Consider the following 25,268-nt stretch of genomic DNA (forward strand, 5'->3'; position numbering starts at 1 on the left):
AAATGTGCATATTAATAATATAGAAGGAAAAAACCAAAACAAAACCAAGAACTTTATTCTGGTTGTAACTGGAAGCCATGGCAAATCTTATACTATGATCTATTTTTTTTACTACTAGTGAACTGGGGACATACAAAACACATGTAATGGTATGAATATGTATATTTACCAAAAAAAGGTCTATTAATACATGCTCTGTGATACTCCTTTTGTGGAATAATTCTAGATGGATTATCTTCTTTATAAGAAACTCCTTTGCTACGCGTTTTGTTCCTGCCTTGTCTTCGGCGTTTTTGTTCTTAGAGCTGCCGATAGCAAGATGTCTTCAGGAAATGCCAAAATTGGGCATCCTGCCCCCAACTTCAAAGCCACGGCTGTTATGCCAGACGGCCAGTTCAAAGACCTCAGCCTATCTGACTACAAAGGGAAATACATTGTGTTCTTCTCTTACCCTCTTGACTTCACCTTTGTGTGCCCCACGGAGATCACTGCTTTCAGTGACAGGGCAGAAGAATTTAAGAAACTCAACTGTCAAGTGATTGGTGCTTCTGTGGATTCTCATTTCTGTCACCTGGCATGGATCAACACACCCAAGAATCAAGGAAGACTGGGACCCATGAACATTCCCTTGGTATCAGACCCCAAGCATACCATTGCTCAGGACTATGGATCTTAAAGGCTGACGAAGGCATCTCGTTCAGGGGCCTCTTTATCATTGATGATAAAGGTATCCTTAGGCAGATCACGGTAAATGACCTTCTTGTCGGCTGCTCTGTGGATGAGACTCAGCGACTGGTTCAAGCCTTCCAGTTTACTGACAAGCATGGGGAAGCGTGCCCAGCTGGCTGGAAGCCTGGCAGTGATACCATCAAGCTGATGTCCAGAAGAGCAAAGAATATTTCTCTAAGCAGAAGTGGGCGCCGGGTCATTTTAGGGCTGGGCTGCAGTGGGTGGCCATGAAAACAAAATCTCTTTTGTACTATTGTCATGCTTAGAACATAAGACTTTAGACTCTGTGCAGATGTGGTATGGGGACAGGACAGGCCTTTCCTGCAGGGGTTGGGGAGGCCAGCCTTTCTTCCTCTGGAGAGAAGGGCCTGAGCTGTTATGGGGCAGGCCAACTCTTATGTACAGTAGTAGGGCATCACTGTTTGTCTTTTGTTGTTTATATTAAACTTGAACTGAGGAGGGAAAAAAAAAAAAAGAAACTCCTTTGCCATTACTGAGATCTTTTTCACAAAAGCAGACACTAATAAAGTGAAAGATATGTATCTTGTGTGGATAACTGAAGTCTGTGACCCATAATCTGCTCAGTGCTTTAAAAAAAGCTGATCTTTTAAAATACAATTATTTTATCAATCAAAGGGTAAAGAACATTTATCATTATTAGTACCATCGTCTTTCTTGTAGATTTTCTCAGCTGCTTGAGAGCTAGTTCATATTTATAGATTTTGCTTTCTGCATGATGGCATGGGGCCAAGACAGCAGCTAAATGAGGAAGAAAACTTGCAGAAAGCCAAAAGTGCCTCTGCTTCTGGGCAAGCAGTGGTAGGGTGATATGCAGACTTAGGAGGATTGCCAAAAACCTAAGGCCTCAGAAGGAATTCACTCAGCCCCAATAGATAGTGGGTGTGGCTTGAATTAGGAAGGGGGTTGTCTTTCTTGGTGTTTTTTAAATCCTTTTATTTTGGGTTACATTCTCTCACGCTATGGCTTAGCTCATAGTGGATGTTCAAAAGGCATTTCCTGAATGAATGAGTGAATGAATGAATGAACGGCTTGTCAAGTATTTGCTGTTAAGGGCCATGGGGAAGATACTGAAACCTGCAGCTCAACAACCATTCTTTCCCAGCTGCCTTTGGGGTCAAATTTAGTCGGGAGTAGGGGCAGAGGTTCCTGAAGAATCTTTAATCCATACTCTGACCAAAGGCCTCCTGAGTTCGAGGATAATGAAGCTGAAATTCTTGATAAATCTTCTCAGGATTTGTCTTCAGTAATTGATCATTCCTTCAGGCTATTGATTTTCCTTTTAAAGAAAAATTACTTTCTTTCTCTTTTCAAGTTACTATGAATGAACAGCGGCATTCATCATTGTGAGCAATTCTTACTCCAATTTAATTTAGCTGTCATCCATAAAATATCCCAATCTTAGGAATAGAGTAGGATTATTGTTTGAAATCATTTTCTCATCTTTTGCTGTCTCCTGATTTGATCAAAACCAATATAAACTAAATGATTTCAGAGCTTCAGATGGGAAAGTTACCTTCTCATAGGGATATAAACTTGCTTCTTAGCACTAAATAATTCTTTGACAGCAAATAGTACATTGGAATTTAAAAAGGAAAGGAAAACATATAGAAATTTCTGCACATGCATATTCTATTTGCAGCATCTATATACCTTATAACAGTCTATTTTAAGCTGATAACAATTTTAATTGCATCTAAAAATTCTATACTTTTCTCCCCCCACTTTATATTTTTATGTCACAAGTCACATTATTTTTAGTGTATTCATTAAGAAACTATTGTAGCTATAGTATTTTAATACTTTTGCCTATTTTAAAAATGATTTTATTTATTTATTTGACAGAGAGAGAGTGCATGCTCACATACAAGCAGGGGGAAGAGCAGAGGGAGAGGGAGAAGCAGGCTCCCCCACCAAGCAGGGAGCCCCATGTGGGGCTTGATTACAAGACCCTGAGATCATGACCTGAACCGAAGGCAGACACTTAACTGAATGAGCCACCTGGGCACCCCAATATTATTGCCTGTGGTAAAAGTGCTTTACATGCCACCCTCACAGTATTAGAGTATTCTGAATTTGATTATATACTTACCTTTACCAGTGCTGGGTTCCCAGACTGACGGGACTGGAGCTGAGTTACATGACTGTTGTGGGGTCCACAGTTTGGGTCTGCGGATAGCAGGCCTGTCACCAGGGGCACAGGCATGTGTGGTTCTTGTCAGATCCCTGTGTGGATGGGACTGCTCCAGGACCGCGTGTGAGCAGAGCTGAGTCAGTCCTTGGGGCCACCTCCAGGTTTGCAGTATAGCCCACAGAGAGTGGGCCTGTTACCAGGTACACTGATGGTTTTGACTCCCACTAGGTCTCGGAGAGGGCTCTCTGGGTGGACGGGACTGCCTCAAAGACCATGGTAGGTGGGGCTGGAGCTGGGTCACAGGGCTACTCCAGGGTCCGTCCACAGGAATAAGGTCAGCAGGCCTGCCACCAGGGATTTGAGTAGGCATGTCTTCTGTCAGTTCCATGAGTGGCCAGGACGTCCCCCGGACCATGGCAGAGTGGGGCTGGAAGTGAGACTCAGAGCCACTTCAAGGTCCACAGGTGGGACTGAGTTCATCCAGCCTGCTACCAGCCACATGGACTGATATCACTGGGTCTCTGGGCCAGCCGGACTGGAGCTGGGTCACAGGACAGCTTTGAAATTGTGTCCTGATTGCCTGTTATCAGGGACAAGAACAGGTGTGGCTCCTCCTGGGTCCCTGTGTAGGCAGGAATTTTTTCTGGACCAGCAGGAGGGCAAGGTTATAGCTAAGTTATAGGGCTGCTTCAGAACTTATGATCAGGTCCATGGTTGGTGGGACCATAACCTGGGGGTATATGGATGTGGCTCCATCTGGGTCCATGGGAAGATGAGGCTGGTTGCAGGATGGCAGCCAAGTGAAGTTGGATCCAAGTACATAGTGGGCTGGGGCTCCTTTTGGTCAGTAGGTGGTACCGTGTTTAGTGAGCCTCCCACCAGAAATTGGGCCTGCCTTTTCAAAGCGGCACATTTCAGTCTTGGGGTTCATTGGAGTTTTACAACCTCTTACCTGATCCCAAAGCTCCCACAGTGGCACTTTTGTCCTTGGATAGCTGTAAAATTGTTTTTGTTGGGGGACATGAATTTGAGACCTCCTATTCCTCCATCTTGCTGATGTCACCTCCTCCCTGAGGTTTTGGTTTGCATTTCCTTAATGATTAGTGATGTTGAGTATCTTACTGTGCTTCCTGGCAATTGATCTATTACCTTTGGAGAAAGACTATTCCAGTCATTTGCCCTTATGTTAATCAGGTTTTGTTATTTACAGTATCAATCTGTTGGTGTTCTCTTTTAAAATTCTACATATTAACATCTTATCAGATATAGTATTTTCAAATGTTTTTCTCCAATTCATGGGTTGCTTTTTAACTCTGTGGATAGTTTGTTTTGATATATAAAAGTTTTTATTCTTATAAATTCCAATTTATATGTTTTTTGTTGTTGTTGTTACTTACACTTTTGGCATCACATCTAAGAAATCACTGCCAAATCCAATGCCATAAAGTTTTCCTCTGAGAGTTAGCTCTTAAATTTAGGTCATGGATCCATTTTTAGTTAATTTTTGGATGTGGTATAGGGTAGGGGTTCAGCTTCATTCTTTTGAATGTGGATACCTAGTTTTCAAGTACTATTTGTTGAAAAGACTGGCTTTTCCTCATTTGAATGATCTTGGAACCCTTGTCAAAAACTTATTTTTAATTAAAAATTGCATTTCACTTTATTTTTAGCAGAAAAAGCATTGGTCATTATTAAAATGCAAATATGAATGTTTACCATCTCATACACCTAATAAATGTTACTCCTTTGGCTAACATCAACTATAATTCATCTCAATAAACAATATTTTGGAGATAGCCATCGAAAATGATGATGTTACAGAATATCCTATTCTGCTTGTTCATATATAGGCCACTTTACCACTGTTAAAATAACTCAAAATTTTGGAGCTTTGGTCATGAAGAAACAAAACCATTCATATATTTTGATGATCTTAGTCAACAAACTGAAAAGAATATTAATGAACATTTTTAATTGATTTTCTCATTTTTCATTAAGAACCAAAAATCATCTTGCCAAATTGACGAATGTTTTATGTCATCAGCTATTTGGGTCTGCAGTCCAACATTGGTAGCATCCGATTGTATTGGTAAACACACTGTCCGTAGCACTGACACCAAGGCTAAAATAAATCATGTGAACCTTTCCATTGAGCCAATATGAACAGTCTGTCAAAGAGAAAAAATCCAGGTACATTTTGAACAAAATGTGTCTGTTTGCAGCCTCACCATAGGGAAATCTAATTCACGTTTGCTTAAATTTACTGGAAGAAAAGACCTTGAAAATGAGACAACCTTTGTTCTAATATTCTCATTTAATCCATACATGAGTGAACTGTGCTAAGAACTGCACCTAAGTGATTTGTAGAATTCTTTCCCAATTCTCTCACCTTTTAAAAGAGAATTTGTTCTGTATAGAACAAATACATGTGGATAATAAGTGAGAACATAAAAAGTCACACAACTTTTGGGAAATGTGAAATATTTTTTCAATTTTCTTATATAGTCTGTATTTATTATAGTGTAGAGATTTATTTAGAAATAAATAATTTAGAACCTTGGAAACTTTACCATCTCCAACAACAATATATTTGGAGGTTTTAACAAGCTTGGGTTTTTGAATAGAATTCTAAAATGAAGAGGAAGAAAGTAGGTGTGAGGGCATCTTCTTCAATACCGCAATGAATGAACAAAAGAAACAAATGTAAGTAAGGCCAGCTTACCAAACCACACTGAAACTGGAGCAGGAGAAAGATTCCTAGTTTTTAGGAATTTGAAAAAAAGGCATTTTTTTTCATTGTCGCAAATAACTACAGTCCAGGTTAGCAAAGTGGGGCTGAAGCTAGAAAGAGCTTTAGTGACTGGCAATGGGCATCCCCATTAGTGGTATGAGAATGAGTGATTTTGAACATGACCTGAACATGAGAGCAAGACCTTCATGCATATTAAAGCTTCCAACACAGTTTTTGTGATTTAAAGGCAATTATTTTCTAAATATTTCCACTTCTCTTTGTAGACATTTTGCAAGATCCTGTATCAAGTTTGCAAGTTTAGCTTAGGTTAGTTTTATTAACTTTGTAATTTTACATACTCAGTTGAAAGGAGGAAGAGGAGGAGGAAGCGGGGGAAGACGGGGAGAAAGAGGGAGAAGAATCCATTGCCTATATAAATATTTTTAAAAAACGCTGCTTGAGGCCAAAAGAAATACCTATAGCTGTGATTAAAAAACATCTAAAAATTGGGTAAGGTCAGATAACAAAAGAAAAACACAGCATCTTAAAAGGGCAATAAAAAGAACTTTTTTCGGGGGCGCCTGAGTGGCTCAGTCGGTTAAGCCTCCGCCTTCGGCTCAAGTCATGATCCCGGAGTCCCGGGATCGAGTCCCGGATTAAGCCCTGCATCGGGCTCCCTGCTCTGTGGGAGGCCTGCTTCTCCCTCTCCCACTCCCCCTGCTTGTGTTCCCTCTCTCGCTGTCTCTCTCCTTGTCAAATAAATAAACAAAACCTTTAAAAAAAAACAAAAACTTTTTCCTTCCATTTTTGATTCTTTGATGAAGAAAGTACTAGAATTCTTTCAGAACATAGTATTTTGGAACTGTAGGCCCAATCTATGAACTTTTCAAGGTAATAATTTGACCCAGTTGGTTGTTTTGCTTTTTTCCATTTCAATTTCCTGGGTAGTCATAAAGTACTTCATTTCCAGCACAGAATGGGTTGGTCTGATATTCCAAAACCCAAGAATAAGGCATGTAGAATCTGATCTATGAGTTGATATGCATTTGACTTTCCTATAAAACTTGTTTTTTTCTGGTTCCTCTACACAATATATCTTTTTTTTAATAATGTACACTAAGCAGGTACTATTTAGCTCTTGGTTAAATATAGGGGAGAATTCACTATTACACAACTCATAGGAAGACATAACAGATAATCCCCAAATAATCAAGCAGTACACATTATCAATTCAACTCAACAAAAACAATTATTAAGTACTTAATGTTTGCTAAGCATAGCATGTAAGGGGCAGAGGATAATACAGTAGTGAGCAAAACATAAACACAAACAAAGCTGATATAAAGGTGTGACTGGGTGGCTCAGTCGTTAAGCATCTGCCTTCGGCTCCAGTCGTGAACCCAGCATCAGGCTCCCTGCTCGGTGGGAAGACTGCTTCTCCCTCTCCCACTGCCCCTGCTTGTGTTCCCTCTCTTGCTGTCTCTCTCTCTCTGTCAAATCAAGAAATAAAATCTTAAAAAAAAAAAAAAAAAAAAGCTGATACGAAAGTCGACTGAACTCATAATTAATGAGTCACAGTCAAGACTCAAGATGTCTTCTGATAATAAGGCAATGCTTTCCTCTATTATATCCATATGTAGATATTATACATCTATGCTTTCGTACCTAAGAGAGGTCATCCACAGGGCTGTTCATTAGGATTAGCCACATATGAATGGAATATGCATAATATATATAGATATCAAATATGTATGCATCTTCATTGATAGGCTATTAAAGAAATTCTTTTGATTTCTCAAACATTGTTAAAATGATTCCTTTTGTCCCTAAGGCATAGTGTGGTGGTGGAGGACATGGACCTTCCAACCAAAAGACCAAATTTTGAATCCTGTCTCTGTTGCCTAGTAGCTGTCCAACCTTGGACAACTTATTTAAATCTCTTATGCCTTGGTTTCTTCAATTTTAAAATTAATGTAAACTACCTGCTTTATGGGGGTTGTCATGAAAATTAAATTAGTACTTACAAAATTTTTTAGAATGGTGTCAGATACCGTAATTATGATATGTTTGTTAAATAAATATAATAAATGTTTTTAAGGCCTTTGAAGGTCTCTTTTTATTGAAAATGCAGAAGCATCTAACCATGACCCATTTACCTATCCACCCCTCTATTTAATGAAAAGGTTTTGATGAGTTAAATATCCTAAAGCAGTCTGGATTCTTTAGGCTGTAGTAAAGAAAGTTACAGCTGAATAAATTCTCCACCTGATGGACTAGACAAGGAACACAAACAATCTAAGTGTATTTAATACAAAATAACTTAATGAAGAAATATATATTTATGTACAGAGCACACCAATTTTTGTTGCATTGCCAAGATGGTCATAGATTCAATATATCAATGTGGAGAGAGCAGAATATATTTTCTTGGCTTTGATTTCAATTCTGTAGGCTCGATGAAGAGAGGTGCCATCATGAATACTCATTATATATGAGAAGAAAAATGTGATGAGAACCAAATGTTATGAATGGTCTCACAGGTGAAAGCAATATTAAATCATGTCTTTCCAAAGGACTATGTAGGATAGGACTTGAATAAGTATGACAACTTAAGAAGGTGAGAATGTTGGTCTAGTATCTGAATTTTTCCTATGTACTTCAACATAATTTGCAGAAATTACTGCAGTCTGGTTTTGCTCTTATAAAAAAAGCAGAATCGAGAGAATCCAAAGTCAACTTCTCCCCTATTATGCTGTTACCTCAATTACACTAAATTAACCTTTCTCGATTGGTATACAACTCTACATATATAAAAACTTGCATGGCAGATTTAAATAGCAGGATTGATGTTTTCTTCTTTTCTAATGTAGGCTCAAACTTTTTCCTAGTGGTAGTGAAATGTAGTGAAGAGAAATGAAGGTTGATGATGGATACATGATTGTGTGACCTTTGGTAAATTAATGTCTCTGAAGCTTTAATTTTCTCACTTACAAAATGATAACTATCTGTTAGAATGGTAGTGAAAGTAAGAATGGTATTTTTAAAATACTAACGATTTTTCTCTACTAATGTATAACCTTCCTGCTTCTTTCCCTCACCTCATTTCAAGAATTGTGATATACTTTGCGTCAGTAGAAGGATGTGACAGTAACAGAGATCATAGCCCAAAAGGAAAAATTCCTGGATTTGGTTTTGAATAAGGACTTTAGGAAAAGACAGAAATACTGGAAGGCAAACAGAGATTTTATTTCCATCTTAGTTGTTATATATCACCGCATAACAAATTACCCCAAACCATAGCAGCTCAAAACATTTATTATCCCACAATGTCTATGAGTCAGTAATCTGATAGATCCTGTGTCTCAGATTTTCTCATGAGGCTGTAATCAAGATGTCAGCTGTGGTCTCATCTTGAGGATCAATGAAGGAAGGAGTTGTCAAGACATCAAGGGGATCTACACTCTGGTTACTATGTAGGAGACACAAGAAGATAGCAAGATCCCAGGGTGGGAATGATTCTCTGTTGTGTCTCAGTAGATGAAGCATACACAGTCCAGCAGTGATTATACAAGCCCAGGAGGGAATGACTAATAACAGATGGATTCCCAGATCCTTAAATATGGTGGAGAAGCAGTGGCAAGAATCACCCGAGAGGTCTATGAGGAGAAATGAGGGATGCCTCCATGGTTTCCTGCAAGGATCAGATCACCCGGATGAGAAACAGATGTACCAGCACTCCTACTCATCAGGCCCATTCTCAGCCAATGCTTTGGCACCTTCTAAGCCCTAGGCCCCACATACACAAGGATGGGGAAATGGGCAGGGGGAAGTCCTGCCAGGATAGTGAGTCACTGACTTTCTGCCACCCTGGGAGATGTGGGCCACAAAACGAAATTAGGTCAAATCACAAAAAGACAAAGAAAGTTCTATCTCTATCACTTGGCTCTGCAGATTATCTTTTCATCTCATGAATATAAAGGGCTTAGTTTAGGTGGCTCAATTAGTTAAACGTCTGACTCTTGGTTTTGGCCCAGGTCATGCTCTCACAGTGGTGAGACTGAGTTCTGCCTCGGGCTCCATGCTGAGCATGGGGTCTGCTTAAGATTCCCTCTCTCTCTCCCCCAATGCCTCTCCCCTGCCTCACTTGCACACACACACTCTCTCTCTCTAAAAAAATAAAAAAATAAAAATAAAGGGCTTAGTTCATATCTTGAAACACTGTAGATGCTTATTAAATAGTAGCTATTATTTTAATGATTTCCCAAGCTAACTGATATTCAGAACAGCTCACAGAAATCAGTTCTATGTAAAGAACATAAGCTCTATTACAACCAAGACGCTAAATTTATGTTGGGGGAATAGGAAGTGGTTGATCAATGTGTTCTCAGAATCACCTATCTAGTAATAGTGCTCCTGTACTGAGACTGATGTCTGGCTCACTGACAATCATCTTCTCATTTTCAGAATGGCATTTGAACTGTGGGTATCTCATTCTCCCAACCCAGAAAATGGGTCCCTTCACTTCACACCAAAATGTTATTTAAAAGTAGATGGTAGCACTGAAATAGTGCATTGTTCGATCCTCATAATAAAGAATTTGGATTTTTTTTTAAAGATTTTATTTATTTATTTGACAGAGAGAGAAAGAGAGAGCATGAGCAGGGGGAGGGGAAGAGGGAGAGGGAGAAGTAGGCTCCCTGCTGAGCAAGGAGCCCCACGTGGGGCTCGATCCCAGGACACCGGAATCATGACCTGAGCTGAAGGCAGATGCTTAACTGACTGAGCCACCCAGACACCCAGGATTTGGATTTTTAAATTAATTGCTTCCATTCAGTTTCAGAACAGAGTAAGTATACTGAAAGAGCAATGAGTTGTAATTGTTTGATTATATAGGAGATGACTACATGCATCAGAAATAATTGCCAATATTAATGGCTAACACGAACCTGGGATTATTATAATTGCTTTGAATATATTATCTTATTTAATCCTCAACACACCCGATGAAGCAAGTAGTATTACAAGTTCCATTGTATAGATGAGGAAACTGAGTACTATGCTCACACAGCTGGTAGGTGAATGAGCCAGAATTTGGACTCATGCACACGGGCTTTAGAGTCCATATGCTTGAGGCACCTGGATGGTCAGTCAGATGATTTGATTTCGGCTCAGGTCATGATCTCAGGGTCATGAGATGGAGTCCAGTTTCAGGCTCCACACTCAGCAAGGAGCAGAGAAGCGGGGAGAATCTTGAGATTTTCTCCCTTCCTCCTCTTCTGCCCCACCCTCCCTCAAATAAATAAATCTTTAGAGTCTCTATGCTCAATCACATTCTCAAGAATAAAACTGTCACATGATCAACGTTGGGAAAGTGCTGCGATTGAGATTGAGAAATGGCTCAGAGTGCATTTGATTCAGACTTCTGCTACTGCCTAGCTGAACACCTTTGAACAAGGTATTTGACAATTTCATTTTCTTCAACTGGATACTAGTACCTACCTGCCACATTTGTGGTTAAGAATGGAAAGAAGCAACTCTTGTGCACTGTTGGTGGGAATGCAAAGTGGTGCAGCCAGTATGGAAAACAGTATGGAGGTGTCTTGAAAAATTAAAAATAGAACTAGCTTAGGATTCAGTAATTCCACTACTGGGTATCTACCCAAAGAATACAAAAACTTTAATTTGAAAAGATAGATGAACCCCTGTGTTAACTGCAGCATTATTTACAGTAGCCAAGATATAGAAGCAACCAAAGTGTCCAACAACTGATGTATGGATAATGAGGATGTGTTATATATATACAACAAAGGTGTGTATATATATATATATACACACACAATGAATGTGTATGTGTGTGTGTGTGTGTGTGTGTGTACTCAGGCATCAAAAAGAATAAAATCTTGCCATTTGCAATGACATGGATGGATCTAGAGAGTATAATGCTAAGTGAAATAAGTCAGAAAAAGACAAATACCATATGATTTCACCCATATGTGGAATGTAAGAGAAAAAAAAAAAAACAAGCAAAGAAAAAGGGATAAAGAAAAAAAGTGCACTCTTAACTACAGAGAACAAACTGGTAGTTACCAGAGGGAAGGTGCGGGGGATGGGTGGACTAGGTGAAGGGGATTAACCAAGATGAGCACTAATTTACAGATTTGCTGAATCACTATATTCTACACCTAAAACTAATGTAACACTCTATGTTAATTATAGTGGATTTTTTTTAATTTTAAAAAAGAATGGAAAAAGCAATACACAGCCTGGAACATATTAATAATTGTCTTAGAAGATCAAATTTGCTATTTTTAAATCTTATGTCCAGGCTTCTTAGATGATCAATTGAGATAATTTCAGTAAAAACATTTTGAAAATTGTAAGTCACAAGATAAATGAAAGAAGCTATTTCTATTAATTAGCACTATTAATATAAATAGCTAACAATTTTAATGTACCAGGCACTGAGCCAAAAATTCTGATCTATGAGCTAAAAAAGAACCTAACTCTAAAGAAACTTTTAAAAATCGCCAAACTATGAAGTACTATTCTACAGGTGAGAAAACTAAGTCACAGAAGAGCCAAGCAGCATGTTCACAGTTATAGCCAGGGACTTCTGGAGTTTGACGTTTTCCTCAAACATCCTTCACTCCAAAACTGTCTGCTTTATATCATGAAACATAATTAAAAACACACTGCTTCAAGCACTTTCAAGCTTATTTATTTTTAGTAAATGCTATAGCCAGTGTGGGGCTCGAACTCACAACCCTGAGACCAAGGGTCACATGCTCTTCCCGCTGAGCCAGCCAGGTGCCCGGCTTTAGGTACTTTAGAGGCAATCATTGCACTGTGAAAAAAATAACTCTATTGTAACCAGGTAGCCAGTTACTTTAGCTGGTGAAATGATATAAAATGATACTAGTGATTTTTATTGTAATGGCTGATGTATTTTCGGCAGGGCTCTAGGCACCTGGCAGAGAGGAAGAGAGTTACTAAAAGCCACTGAAGCAGTACAATGTTGTATTTTCAAATCTGTTATACAATACTCACATTATGTGATCTATCTGTTCTTGCATCTGTCCATCTACTCCTTCGTTCCTTCTTTCCATGAGTATCTGTCAACCGGACTAGTGTTTGCCCTGAGCGTTGTACCACAGAGCATGAGAACATGATATACCTAAGTTCATGTGGCAGCCACAACAATTCCCATTCGTGAGACTTGTAAAAGTCATAGAAACTCAAAATGGAAATCCTAGAAGTTCTCTATCTTAGATAGTTGTTGTGAATACCAGATTAGATAAGGCATCTAGAACACATAGCAGAGTGTCTGGCATGTGGCAAGCACTCAGTAATGCTTGGTGACCATCATCATTTTTTCATCTTCTCACAAGCATGGCCCAGTTTATGAAAAACTTTTTATTTTTAAAGCTCACCATGTCTTAATTGGTTGGCTAGGAACAAAAGAACTATTTCTCCGGACATAATTGGTTATCTGGAAACAGAAGCACTATTTTCCTAGAAGCAATCTTATAAACATTTCTCGGATTCCTAGGTTACCCTGCCCAATTCCACTAATGCCATCATGTGATTTTATAAATGTTATTTATCAAGTTTCAAGCAAGAGACAGGCTAGAGGTCTCCAGAGCCCTAGCCTAACGGCTAGGAAAAACAGTGGTAGAGATAGAGGATGACGGGAACGGTTGTAGCTATGTTGAAATGAGCTAGCTAGGAAGGGAAATGAAATCATCAAAAATTAAAAGATTCAAGGTGTGAATAAATGGATTGATTTAACACTACTAAGTTATCAAAGAGGCAGACACAGAACTGGAAAAAAGAGGCCAAAATGTCAGTTGGGGAGAAAGTGGAAGAAGGTCAGTAGAGATGTAGGCCACTTGGTTCCAGGAATAGGGCCTGGGAAGACAAATATAGGTAAGACACCAAGGAGAAGACAAGACCTGCATTTCGCTGAGGTAAGACAGGAGAGAGGTCCTCCATCAGGCTGTAATTTTACACCTACTTCCGACGCTTGACAGCTAAGCAGTGAGAAGATCAAGGAGGGCTGTGTAAGGCTTGCTGAGATATTTGGACAGTACAGTGAAGGTCATGAAGAGATGTAATTCAGGGAGTCAACACTTTCTAATAAAATATTAGTCTCAATTTGTGCAGACTGTTTTCCGTGTGGACTTAATATTCCATCCTGCTTCCAGGCAACTGGATAAAATCCTGTAACTCTGAGCTTTTGCTTGGAATCATTTAGTACTTTTCACTTCTAATGAAGCAGTCCCAGGAAGATAAACATCAGAACATTAACATAAAAATCTACTGGGTGATGTTCTAAAGCTCCGTATTTATTAACAACACAGCTACATCATTTTTAACAAGCTGAGAGGCAACATTCATTTACTCCCGTGGGCATTTTCAGAGGTCACCAGCTATGGGGATCCCAGGCAGCATTACCAGTGGGCTAAACACTTTAATATATAACGTGAAAGCTTTCTATAGAGGAATATAAGTTTACCTAGAGTCTCCATTTGGCGCTAAGGCATGCAGATTGTTTTCCCAATATTGAATCAAATTTGTTGACATGTTGCTCCATTGAGTCCTTAAAGTCTGACACCACCTCAGACTTATTGTCAACTCTGTGCGGAGAATGCTGACCGAGCAAGAGCACTATCTGCCATGATACTTTGTCTCCAGAAGCAGAGGCTCAAGAACTTCATTTGCCTGAAAGAAGTTGGCATTATGGAAATCAGACTACTTTGCTTGGTCAGTCTTTATAGGGCAATGGAAAACTATTTACATAGTCTAAAATGCAGTGATCGATTGCTCAAACATTTTCTTTTCCCGCCTCTCAAGAGAATATAAAAGTTAGACGCAAGGCAGAAGTCGTTCAATGCACAGTGCTGTCTGTGTATCACTTCCTCTCAGGAAATAAAAGGAGGTAAACATTTCTGAATATTTGAATTCTACAAAGTTCAGATTTATTTTCATAATGTTAAGCTCTATTTAAGCTGGGATGGACCCCAAACATGGCTGCCCTCTCAGAAAAAAAAGTGTGCTTAACGCCATGACAATGTTTCTGATGCCTCAGGGTCATTATCAAGGGCATTAAATACAGTGTGTTGCCATGGTTCCAAATTACCACGAACTGAGAGATTTAACCAATAAAAATGTATTGGCTTCCAGTTCTGCAGGTCAAATATCCCACAGAGACTTCCTTGGGTTAAAATCAAGATGTCAGCCAGGCCACCTTCCTTTTCGGAGGATCTCCATCTTCTTGCCCTCTCCATTTTCTAGAGGCTGGTCACACTCCTTGGCTGGTGCCTCTCTCCATGCACCCTCAACTTCAGCAGTGTAGGATCTTCAAACATCCCTCTCTTCTGACCTCTGCTTCCATCACCTCTTTCTATGACTGACACTCTTGCCTTTTATAAGGATTGGGCCCACCGGGATAATGCAGGATGATCTCCCCACCTCAAGATTCTTAAGTGAATCTGTTCTCAATAGCTTGTTTGAACTTCTCCCTCAATGACCAGCTGTGGTGTGCACAAACTTCCTTAAACTAGTTTTCTCCTTCCAAGTTTCTATGAAGAGTGAGCAGGTAATTAATGTTAATGGATGTAAGAAAAAAAGAGAAGGGAAAAAAGGAGACAGGAGAGGAAATTGAAGGCAGACCAAGTGGAGTCTGACATGATCTGTGAGTACAGGGTGTGCTGTCCATGTTATCCATTTTATTTTATTTTTTTTTATTTATTTATTTATTTATTTATTTATTTATTTATTTATTTATTTATTTATTTTTAAAGATTTTATTTATTTATTTGACAGAGAGAGACACAGCGAGAGAGGGAACACAAGCAGGGGGAGTGGGAGAGGGAGAAGCAGGCCTCCCCTCGAGGAGGGAGCCCGATGTGGGACTCAATCCCCGGACCCTGGGATCATGACCTGAGCCGAAGGCAGAGGACTGAGCCACCCAGGCACCCCATGTTATCCATTTAAAGGACTTTATCACTTGCTTCAGCTTTTCAGACGTGTTCAGGAGTTTAGTCTATTCTTCTAAGCCAACTCAACTATCTGGAGTCTCCCCCTTGAATTTCCTCTCTGCCTAACTCCTACTGCCCCCTACTCCCTGGAATGTTCTGCTCACTTTTCTCCTTTCCAGAATCCTTTTCAAACATCAATTCCTCTTGAAGACCTTCTCATCCTTTCTCCCCAGATTAATCACTCCTTTGTGTACTTACTGAATTGTGTTCGTGATGAAACAATTCTCACTCCATCAGATTTAGTTGTTCAAATGTGTGTCCACCCAGCTAAACTGCGAGTTTCTCAATGAGGGGCCTGTGTGCTCTTTCATTTTGCATGCCAACATGTATCAGAGACCCAGACATAGAGGAAATTTCTGTTGAGACAAACACATAGTTTGCTGAATATGGAGCTAATATGGAGGAACAAGGGGCTGTGCTGACCAGGTGGAATGGACACTTGCTGGCTCTGGTCATGACTACTTCATTGCTTTCCACTTGCTAAAGGTCTGTGAGAAATATTTGACAAATGGATGAATAAATGAAGGTACAATATTGATTGAATACCATCACATTAGTGCTTATTGTACTTGTCACCCAAAGAGGGAACCACAGCAATATTAACAGCCACCATTTAGTGCTCTCTATATCAAACCACCTAGCATTCAGTTTGCCTTATCTTAATTACAGTTCCAAATAGTTGTATGAAGGAGGTATCCTTATCCACATATGACAGTAAGGAGACCAATGCCAGAAAGACTTTTGCCCAAGATCGTGCTATTATCAAGTGTCACAACTGGAATATGAGCCCAGATGTAACTGTTACCTTAACCTCTACACTCTACGACTTGCCTTGTCTACTGTTTATTCCGCCAATGTGGTTTTCAGAACCTCATCCCATTTATGAGCTGGAAGGGACAGAGTAACGTGATGGTTCACAACATAGGCTCTGGGGTCAGACAGATGGTTTACATTATCTGACACTTCTTAGAATCAGAAAATTTTGCAAAAGTTACTTAACTTTCCTGAACCTCAGATAGCTCATCTGCAAGAATGGGAATAATACCTCCTAACTTAAAAGGTCATAGTGATGAATGAATAAAATGATACACAGTTTATTACATTACCAGACTACCTTCCTAGTGTTGCTGTGAGTAGTAAATTAGGTAATATATCGAGCAAATAGTAAAAATAAAAATGGCAGTTGATATTAAATAATAATATATTATGTGATATTTAATGTTAAATACTGTATTCATATTATATGATTTATGTAATATATGTATATATGCAATATGTATGTGTATATGTTATACATGATTTATACTATTAATTAAAAATAATACAATATCATATAATATATGATGTTTAACAATAAACAAAGGGGGTGCCTGGATGGCTGAGTTGGTTAAGTGTCTGCCTTCTGCTCAGGTCATGATCCCAGGGTCCTAGGATTGAGCCCTGCATTTGGCTCCTCTTCTCCCTCTGCCTCTGCCCCTCCCCACCCTTATTCTTGCTCTTTCTTGCTCTCTCTTTCTCAGATAAATAAATAAAATCTTTAAAAAAAAAATAACCAAAGATAAATGTGGTCTTTCCCATTTGTTGAAAACTATATATTTACATAACAAACTTACTTTCCCCGAGAGGGAAGCTTCCACTTAGGTAAATCATCACAAATTCTGAAACAGAATAATCTGCAAGCATAATATTTTGTTATGTGTGAAAAGTAGCTTGTTTTTCCTCCCAATCTAGAGAAATCACACCCATGATAGGCAGACAGGACCCCCTCCATAGAACAAAGGATGTGAAACCAGTTGGTACAGCATATCTCTAGGATATTTGCCATCAAGAGCAGTGTGGATAAGAAATTCAAATAGTGGATTCCAGTGTATGGATTGCTCAGGTAGTGATCCCAGGGTCCTGGAATCGAGTCCAATACCAGGCTCCCTGCTGCTCAGTGAGGAGCCTGCTTCTCCCTCTGCCTGCCGCTCTCTTGCTTAAGTGCCCTCTCTGAAAAATAAATAAAATCTTAAAAAAAAAAAGAACCTGGAAAGTATTTACTACACTGTGCATATTCTTTATATCACTACAGAGATCAACACAATATAGTCTGTCCAGACACTTCTGAGAAGGATATGCTGAGGATATGGCCTTAGATATAGAACAGTATAGAAATAGGAATGTCTATTAGTTTTCTGGGTCATACTCTTAAAATCTATCTTGCACAGCTTCCCCTATGAGAAATGTTCATTTTCTTTTGATTGATTTCTAGCATTATTGACATATGATTGACATATACTATTGTGAAAGTTTAATATGCACGATGTGACAAAAAAATTTAAAAAGTACAACGTGATGTTTTGATACACACACATGTATGTTGCAAAATGATTAGCACAATGAGATTAGTTAATGATCATCATTCATGTAATTGCCTTTTCTTTTGTGGTGAGAATATTTCAGTCCTATTCTCTTAGCAACTTTCAAGTATAAAATACAGTATTGTTAAGTATGGTGACCATACTATACATTAGATCCTCAGAACTTATCTTATAACTGGAAGTTTGTACTCTTTGTCCAACATCTCATAACTCCACCCCACCCCACCCAGCCCTTGGCAACCATCACTGTACTCTTTGCTTCTAGAAGATCAGCTTTCTTAGATTCCACATGTAAGTGAGATCACACAGTATTTGTCTTTTCCTGTCTGACTTATTTCACCTAGCCTAATGTCCTTAAGTTTATCAATGTTGTCACAAATGGCAAGATTTCCTTCTGTTTTATGGCTGGATAACATATATACATACATATATATAACATATATTAAATATATATAATAGGTATTATATATATTAATATATATATTATGTGACATTTGATAAAGAAAATGTGATATTTTCTTTATCCATTCATACACTGAGTTTTCTTTAATTTACTTCTATATACCTTGAAAATAAGCCATGAAAAAACTTCTTCCAGCACATCAAATTCTCATCTTATGTAAGGATTATTTTCCAAAATTAAGTTTAGAGCTTAAATCGAGTATGTCACTATCACCCTTTAAATATTTTAAATGATCCATAATGTATTTATATCATTCTTAATTAACCCAGCACAGCCAGTTTTTCCTTCAGTCTGTTGAAAGAGACTGCTATTTGAAACTAGGCTATTTTTAATGTTGAGCATGCACTGAAAGACTTGGCTTGATAGTGAGTTTGTTACATGAGAAATGTATGTCATTAATCACTGGATTCACACTGAGTCCTGAACACCAACAGTGTGAGTCATGTGAGTTAACCGTGCATAAAGATGGCAAAATCTTCTAGCACAGACTGCAAAACCCCTCCATTGAGGCTTTTTATTAGAAGAGGGAGTAAAGTTTGGAACATTGAAAAGATGGCAGAGGACGGCCTCGGTATTTTGCAGTGCTGCATTGGGAGAAAAAAAGTCCAGGAAAAGTAAACCAGAATCGGACAATTGCACTCATTCGTCTATCAAGGAAGGCGAAGTAAGACACAAACGGTTGGTATGCTCTTTAGCATGAAATAATCACGACTGGAACTAAGATAAAATGTTTTCAAGGTTGATATGAAGTTTAATAAATAGTCACTTAACATGCCATATCACTTAAAGCCACCCTAGGTTTTTTGTTTTTGTTTGTGTCTTTCTCAGGCATCCAAGCTGTTACTCTGTATCTCCTTAAGTCCTCATGATCCCAGGAGGCAAAAGTCAACTCCACATTGCAAAATCGGAAAGACATTAAATCTTTGAATGGTGAAGCAAACAGGATAAAATGCCTCTTTGTATTCCTTCTAAATATACAATGAAGCAAACGGAATTCATTTCTTTAAACTTCATAGGAAAAGGCAGAGCTGAGTGTTTAGGAAGCAAGTGATAACTGAAAATCTGATGGTACTATTATTATTTTGTTATGAAAATAGCTTTTATGTTCTCTTTTACTAATATACTATTTTTATTGGGCAAAAACTCAGTGGCTTTCACAATTACACCCATGACCACAGTCTCTCTGGCTGAATATTGCCTACATGATCTGAAGGTTTTTAACCAAAAATTTCTGTACTAGAAATGTTCAGGCACCTAAGCCTCACTGTTGGAGAGGAATTATTATTGGGAATTACAATATTATTTGAAGGGAAGAGTTATTCGATTGTAGATGATATGTTTGTAAATGTTATATGAGTGGGGCAATATGAATCACACATCTGGTGAATGTCAAACCTATTGGCCAGGGTTGTCTCTGTCGTCAACTAACCCAGAATTCTATGATGAATCAGGAAATATGTATAAAACATTTGATATAGAATAAAATTTCTATGTAAGGACAGAGCTGTGAGTCATACAATTGGTTTGTAATTTTTTATTCTCTTGGCACAATTTTGTGATTAAAAACTACCTCTCTTGCCTCAGTTACCCACCTTTAAAATGTAGCTAATTCTGATTCTGACTCAACTGAGATCCTTATTAGTGAATAGCAAGAATGACATGAGGTGAATGAAAACATTTAAAATACTTGAGGGCGCCTGGGTGGCTCAGTTGGTTGGGCAACTGCCTTCGGCTCAGGTCATGATCCTGGGGTCTCGGGATCGAGTCCCACATCAGGCTCCCTGCTCAGCAGGGAGTCTGCTTCTCCCTCTGACCCTCCACCCTCTCATGCTGTCTCTCTGTCATTCTCTCTCTCAATAAATAAATAAAAATCTTTAAAAAAAATAAAAAATAAAAAATAAATAAAATACTTGAAACTGATTAATTGCTGAACTCTACATCTGAAACTAAAGATGTACTCTGTTGGCTAATTGAATTTAAATTAAAAACTTAAATTAAAAAATAAAATAAAATACTTGAGATGTTGCTCTAAGGACTTTATATTTAATGCATGTGTCCAAAACAGCTTGGCCATATTTCTGGCTTCTGATGACGTATGCAGGAGAGAGATCCAACTCTTTAAGTGACTTAAGAGCAAAAATGTTCACTTCTCTCTTCATAAACAGTCCAGAATGGATAAGCAGGCTACTATGCTCCATTTGGTCACCTAAGGATTTTGACTAACTTCTTATTTCTCTAGCATTATCCCTGGGCATTGTCCTCATTGGCTTAGTTGAAGTTGGGTTGCAGGTATGTCTGTATTCTTGCTCCCAGGAAGAGAAAGGAACATAGAGAAATTTGCATTCAGTCCTATAAGTGGCAGGCTATTCACTTCCTCTAGCACTCAGATCTAACACTGGGAAGGAGCAGCATAGCTGATCTGGTACAAAATACCCGACGGGAGTTGAGTGTGGATGAGAAGCAAACATTAGAGAGTAGTGCAAAACACCTTGTATTTGTGCAGAAAACCACTTAGGGCCCAACTCAGAGTCATTTTTGTTGTGCCTTGGTTGCTGTCTTACTTTTCTGAAGTGAAAATAGATTATTTTTCCCCAAGTGCAGGTATTCTGAATTTTCTTGTCAGAGCTTTCAATATATCTACAATATATTTTTAAATTCTAGAGGAAAACATGTTTTTTTTCCTCACAAAATGAGTCATTTTCTCACTCTGGTTCTTGCAAGTTTGCTCAGTCCTCCTGTACGCTTCCTAAATGAACATGTTTACAAAATGTTCAAGCTCTTCATCACCTGATTGGTCATCCTAAGATGAAGTCAGGCAATGGGAGGTGTCGTTTAAAGAATGTTCCTGGTGTTTCTGACATAAATGGAATGCAGTATTTATATGAATTTTAAGCTTTAAATTGGAGGGGCGGGTGCTGAAACTTTTGGAAGCCCATACATTTTTGAAAAACTTTATTTTAAAAATGCTTATGCTCCTCAAAAAATGGCTGACTTACAATAATAACAGCTTGAATTATTCAAGTACATCAATTTCAATTCAATCCCATGTTGTAATGTTAGTTCAGCTTGACACTATCATGTGAAATCAATAATAATGTGTAGCTGATCTAGCATTACGGTGTAATGTCTGAGAGAGCATTGACAGTTTTCCAAAACCTTCCAGATCACATATCTTTTTTTTTTTTTCCACATAACTTTTTAATATGGCTCTGTTCTCTAAGCTTAAAAAGGGCTCTTTTGGCTGGCTAGCCATTAGTTTTCAAACTTTCTCCATAGACTGTTTCCTCCTGCCTTTCCTCCAGTGCCCCAGTGCACAGAGGAAGTCAGGATATATAGCCCTAATGTGTTTTTAGAATTGTATGCTTTTTTTTTTTAGATTTTATTTATTTATGAGAGAGAGAGAAAGAGGGAGAGAGGGCATGAGCTGGGATAGGGGCAGAGGGAGAGGGACAAGCCGGCTCCCCGCTGAGCACAGAGTCCGATGCGGAGCTCGATCCTAGGACCCAGAGATCATGACCTGAGCTGAAGTTGGACGCTTAACCAACTGAGACACCCAGGCGCCCCAAGCATTTGTATGTTTATGCATCTTATCATAGCAACTAAATTGTAAGCAAACAGAAATCAAAGGTTTATTATTTTTCATCTTTTTTCCCTCCTATAACATTTAATATGTTCCTGAGCATAGAGAAATAGAGATATCATTAAACAATTTTATGTATGTGTGAAAGATTGAATTAATAACCATAACCAAACAGTATGCATAGATATAGCAGACGGAGCCTATGAAGGCACACTTTCCTCTGCCTCCAAAATTATTGGCATCTTAGGAAAAATATAATCAAAATGAAGTTTAAATATGTCACTAAGTGTCAATGGGAAATCCACAAGTAAGAAGGAGAGAGAGAGAGAGAATAAAGCCATAACAGAAAAGGTGATGATGCTGAAGTGGCTCTTACAACCTGTAGACCCGTGGAAGGCTTTAGACTTTAGGGGATGGGACCAGAGACACAACTGACCTTGTAGTGACAACACATGCATGGAGAACCATTGGGTGGAAATGTCTGTACGTGACGGCCTGGCGGTGTACCCATGCCCAAGGTTGGCTTAATGCTGAGTCCTTTATACAATATGAAATCACACATTCCACGAGTGTATGTGATTGTTTCATGATTATTGTCACAACTGGAACGTGAGATTCTTGAGATCATCTCTATATAAGATTTTGCATATAATTACAGGTAGTACTGATAATCTTTGAAGTGCATCCCTTCATTGAACAGATATGAACTGCCCAGTCACTGCATAGCAGGCACTACATTCATTGCTGAATGTAACAAGTCAGGCCTGGTTACTGTCCTTAGGACATTTGCCTTATTCCCACCTTATTAGAATCATTTGTGTACCATTGTATTTCCACCTGAGAGATGATGAGCTGATTGAGAGTTTTAATCTGGACACAACAGGGTATGGCACATGGCTGTGGGGGGCAGGGAACTGAACTGTTGTTATTTTTGGTTTTTTAACTGATTTAGCAGCCAACTGGCATTTCAAGTATTAGCTGTTTTTCATTTCTTAGAAGTGTCACTAACTTCCCCATCCCACCCAGATGAGAAATGGGTGTTATAATTTCCTGCCCACATAATTTAATAAATGAGTGAAAATTAACAAATCTACTAGGAAGCTAGAAACCTGTTTTCATATCAACCTAGAGAAAAGAGAATTTGCAATCACCCAACCTCATGGGGGTTTTCATGGCGATACAAACAATGATAGTTTTATGATTCGTACTTCACTGCAGAATCAGAGATTATAAGAAATTTGAGAGGAAGGAAAATATATAAAACAGCAGGAGAAAAATTACCTCTTATGAATTAGTAAATAGTTATGCAATTTAACAGTGAAGGAACAAGAGAAAGAGAGAGAGAGAGATGGAGACTTGTTTCCTAAACAACTAGAGAATGTGGCTACTTGTCAAGCACACCTGGACATGGGTACACACCAGGCTACCTAGGACAGTCAATTATGTCCAGAGAATTTAAATGAGATAGAGCATACTTTTTCTTTCTATCACAATGTGATAATATTAAATGTGAATAATAAAAAGAGAGCAGGAAGAAAATGGAAATTATAAAACACTTAGAACTGAGTGATGATGAAATCACTACATGTTAAAATACACAGAGCAGGAATTTTTATTTTAGGAAAAAAAAAATTAAAGACTACTGAGAAAAGCACCGTTCTCAAAAAGTTAGAAAAATAAGAGTAAATACAAATAAAGTGGGAGGGAGGAATAAGTATGCATAAGTAAGAATTAAATAATAAGATTATAAACAATGGAGAGTACCAACAAAACTGAAAGACTATAGCATTTATTTATTTATTTATTTATTTATTTATTTATTTATTTTAAAGATTTTATTTATTTATTTGACAGAGAAAGACACAGCGAGAGAGGGAACACAAACGGGGAGTGGGAGAGGGAGAAGCAGACTCCCTGCCGAGCAGGGAGCCCGATGCGGGACTCGATCCCGGGACTCCAGGATCATGACCTGAGCCGAAGGCAGTCGCTTAACCAACTGAGCCACCCAGGTGCCCAAGACTATAGCATTTAAAAGAAAAAAAAAGGAATGTTCTGAGAAGATATTTCTAAAAAAAGTAAAGTAAAAATAAACATTAGCAAATAAATGTATGTAACAAATATAGATATGCTAGAACATTAAGTATGAAAATCTTATAAAAATCAATAATGAATTTGAAAAGTTACATTCAAAACATGCATTTCTAGAAAACATAAATAATCAAATGTAAGAAAAAGTAGAAAATTTGAGTAAATCAATAAATTATATATATTTAATATGTAGTCCTCCTTTCAAAATAAGCACAAGATTCAAAGAGTTTTTAATGTTCTGTTTTTACAAATGTTCAAGAAACAGACAATTTTAATCCAACAAAACCGTTTCAGAGCAGCAAGAGAAGAAAAGAGCCTGAAATAACCTTGACAATAACACCTGACAGGGCCAGTGCAATAAATAAAAACTGTAGGCCTATCTCATTAATTAGAATACTTATAATAAACCTCAATAAAATGTTGATAAATTGAAATCAATGCATAAAATATGACGCATCATAATAATGTTTAACCCAGCATCATGGGGATGGTTTCATATTACAAAATCAATTACTATAATTTAAAATTCAATGCCCATTCATGATAAAGCTATTACAGAACTAGGAATATAAAAAAGGTTCTTTAATTCATAAATTATGTCTTTCAGAAACCTATAACAAACATCATATTTAGTGTTATAACTTTATTTTTTTAAAGAATTATTTATTTATTTATTTGAGAGAAAGAGTAGGGGGTGCAGGAGAGAACCACATGCAGACTCTGCACTGAGTGCAGAGCGGGAAGCAGGGTTTGATCTCACAACCCTGAGATCATGACCTGAGCAGAAACTAAGGTATTGTCGGAGATTTGGAGAAAGAGGAATCCCTGTGCGCTGTTGGTGGGAATGCAAAGTTGTGCAGCCACTCTGGAAAACAGTATGGAGGTTCCTCCAAAAGTTACAAACGAACTACTTTATGATCCTGCAATTGCACTACTGGGTATTTACCCAAAGAATATAAAAATACTAATTTAAAGTGATACATGCACCCCCAATGTGTATTGCAGCATTATCTACAATAGCCAAACTATGGAAACAGTGCAGGTGTTCATCACAGTTGAATGGAAAAAGAAGAGGTGGTATATATATATATATATATATATATATATATATATATATATATATAT

General features: G+C 38.2%; 1 long non-coding RNA gene and 1 pseudogene across 1 annotated transcript in view; both read left to right on the forward strand.

The window, feature by feature from the left end:
• The first annotated feature begins 298 nt into the window (after positions 1 to 298).
• Positions 299 to 995, forward strand: LOC118008202 (annotated as a pseudogene).
• A 17,911-nt stretch (positions 996 to 18,906) lies between these two features.
• LOC118008125 overlaps positions 18,907 to 25,268 on the forward strand; it is a 44,934-nt gene continuing 38,572 nt past the window's right edge. Inside the window, exon 1 of the long non-coding RNA XR_004678590.1 lies at positions 18,907 to 19,153. This is a non-coding gene — a long non-coding RNA (uncharacterized LOC118008125). The remainder of the gene's footprint in view (positions 19,154 to 25,268) is intronic.

Source organism: Mirounga leonina, unplaced genomic scaffold (assembly GCF_011800145.1).
Source record: "Mirounga leonina isolate KUSES-001 unplaced genomic scaffold, KU_Mleo_1.0 Mir_101608, whole genome shotgun sequence".
NCBI lineage: Eukaryota > Metazoa > Chordata > Mammalia > Carnivora > Phocidae > Mirounga > Mirounga leonina.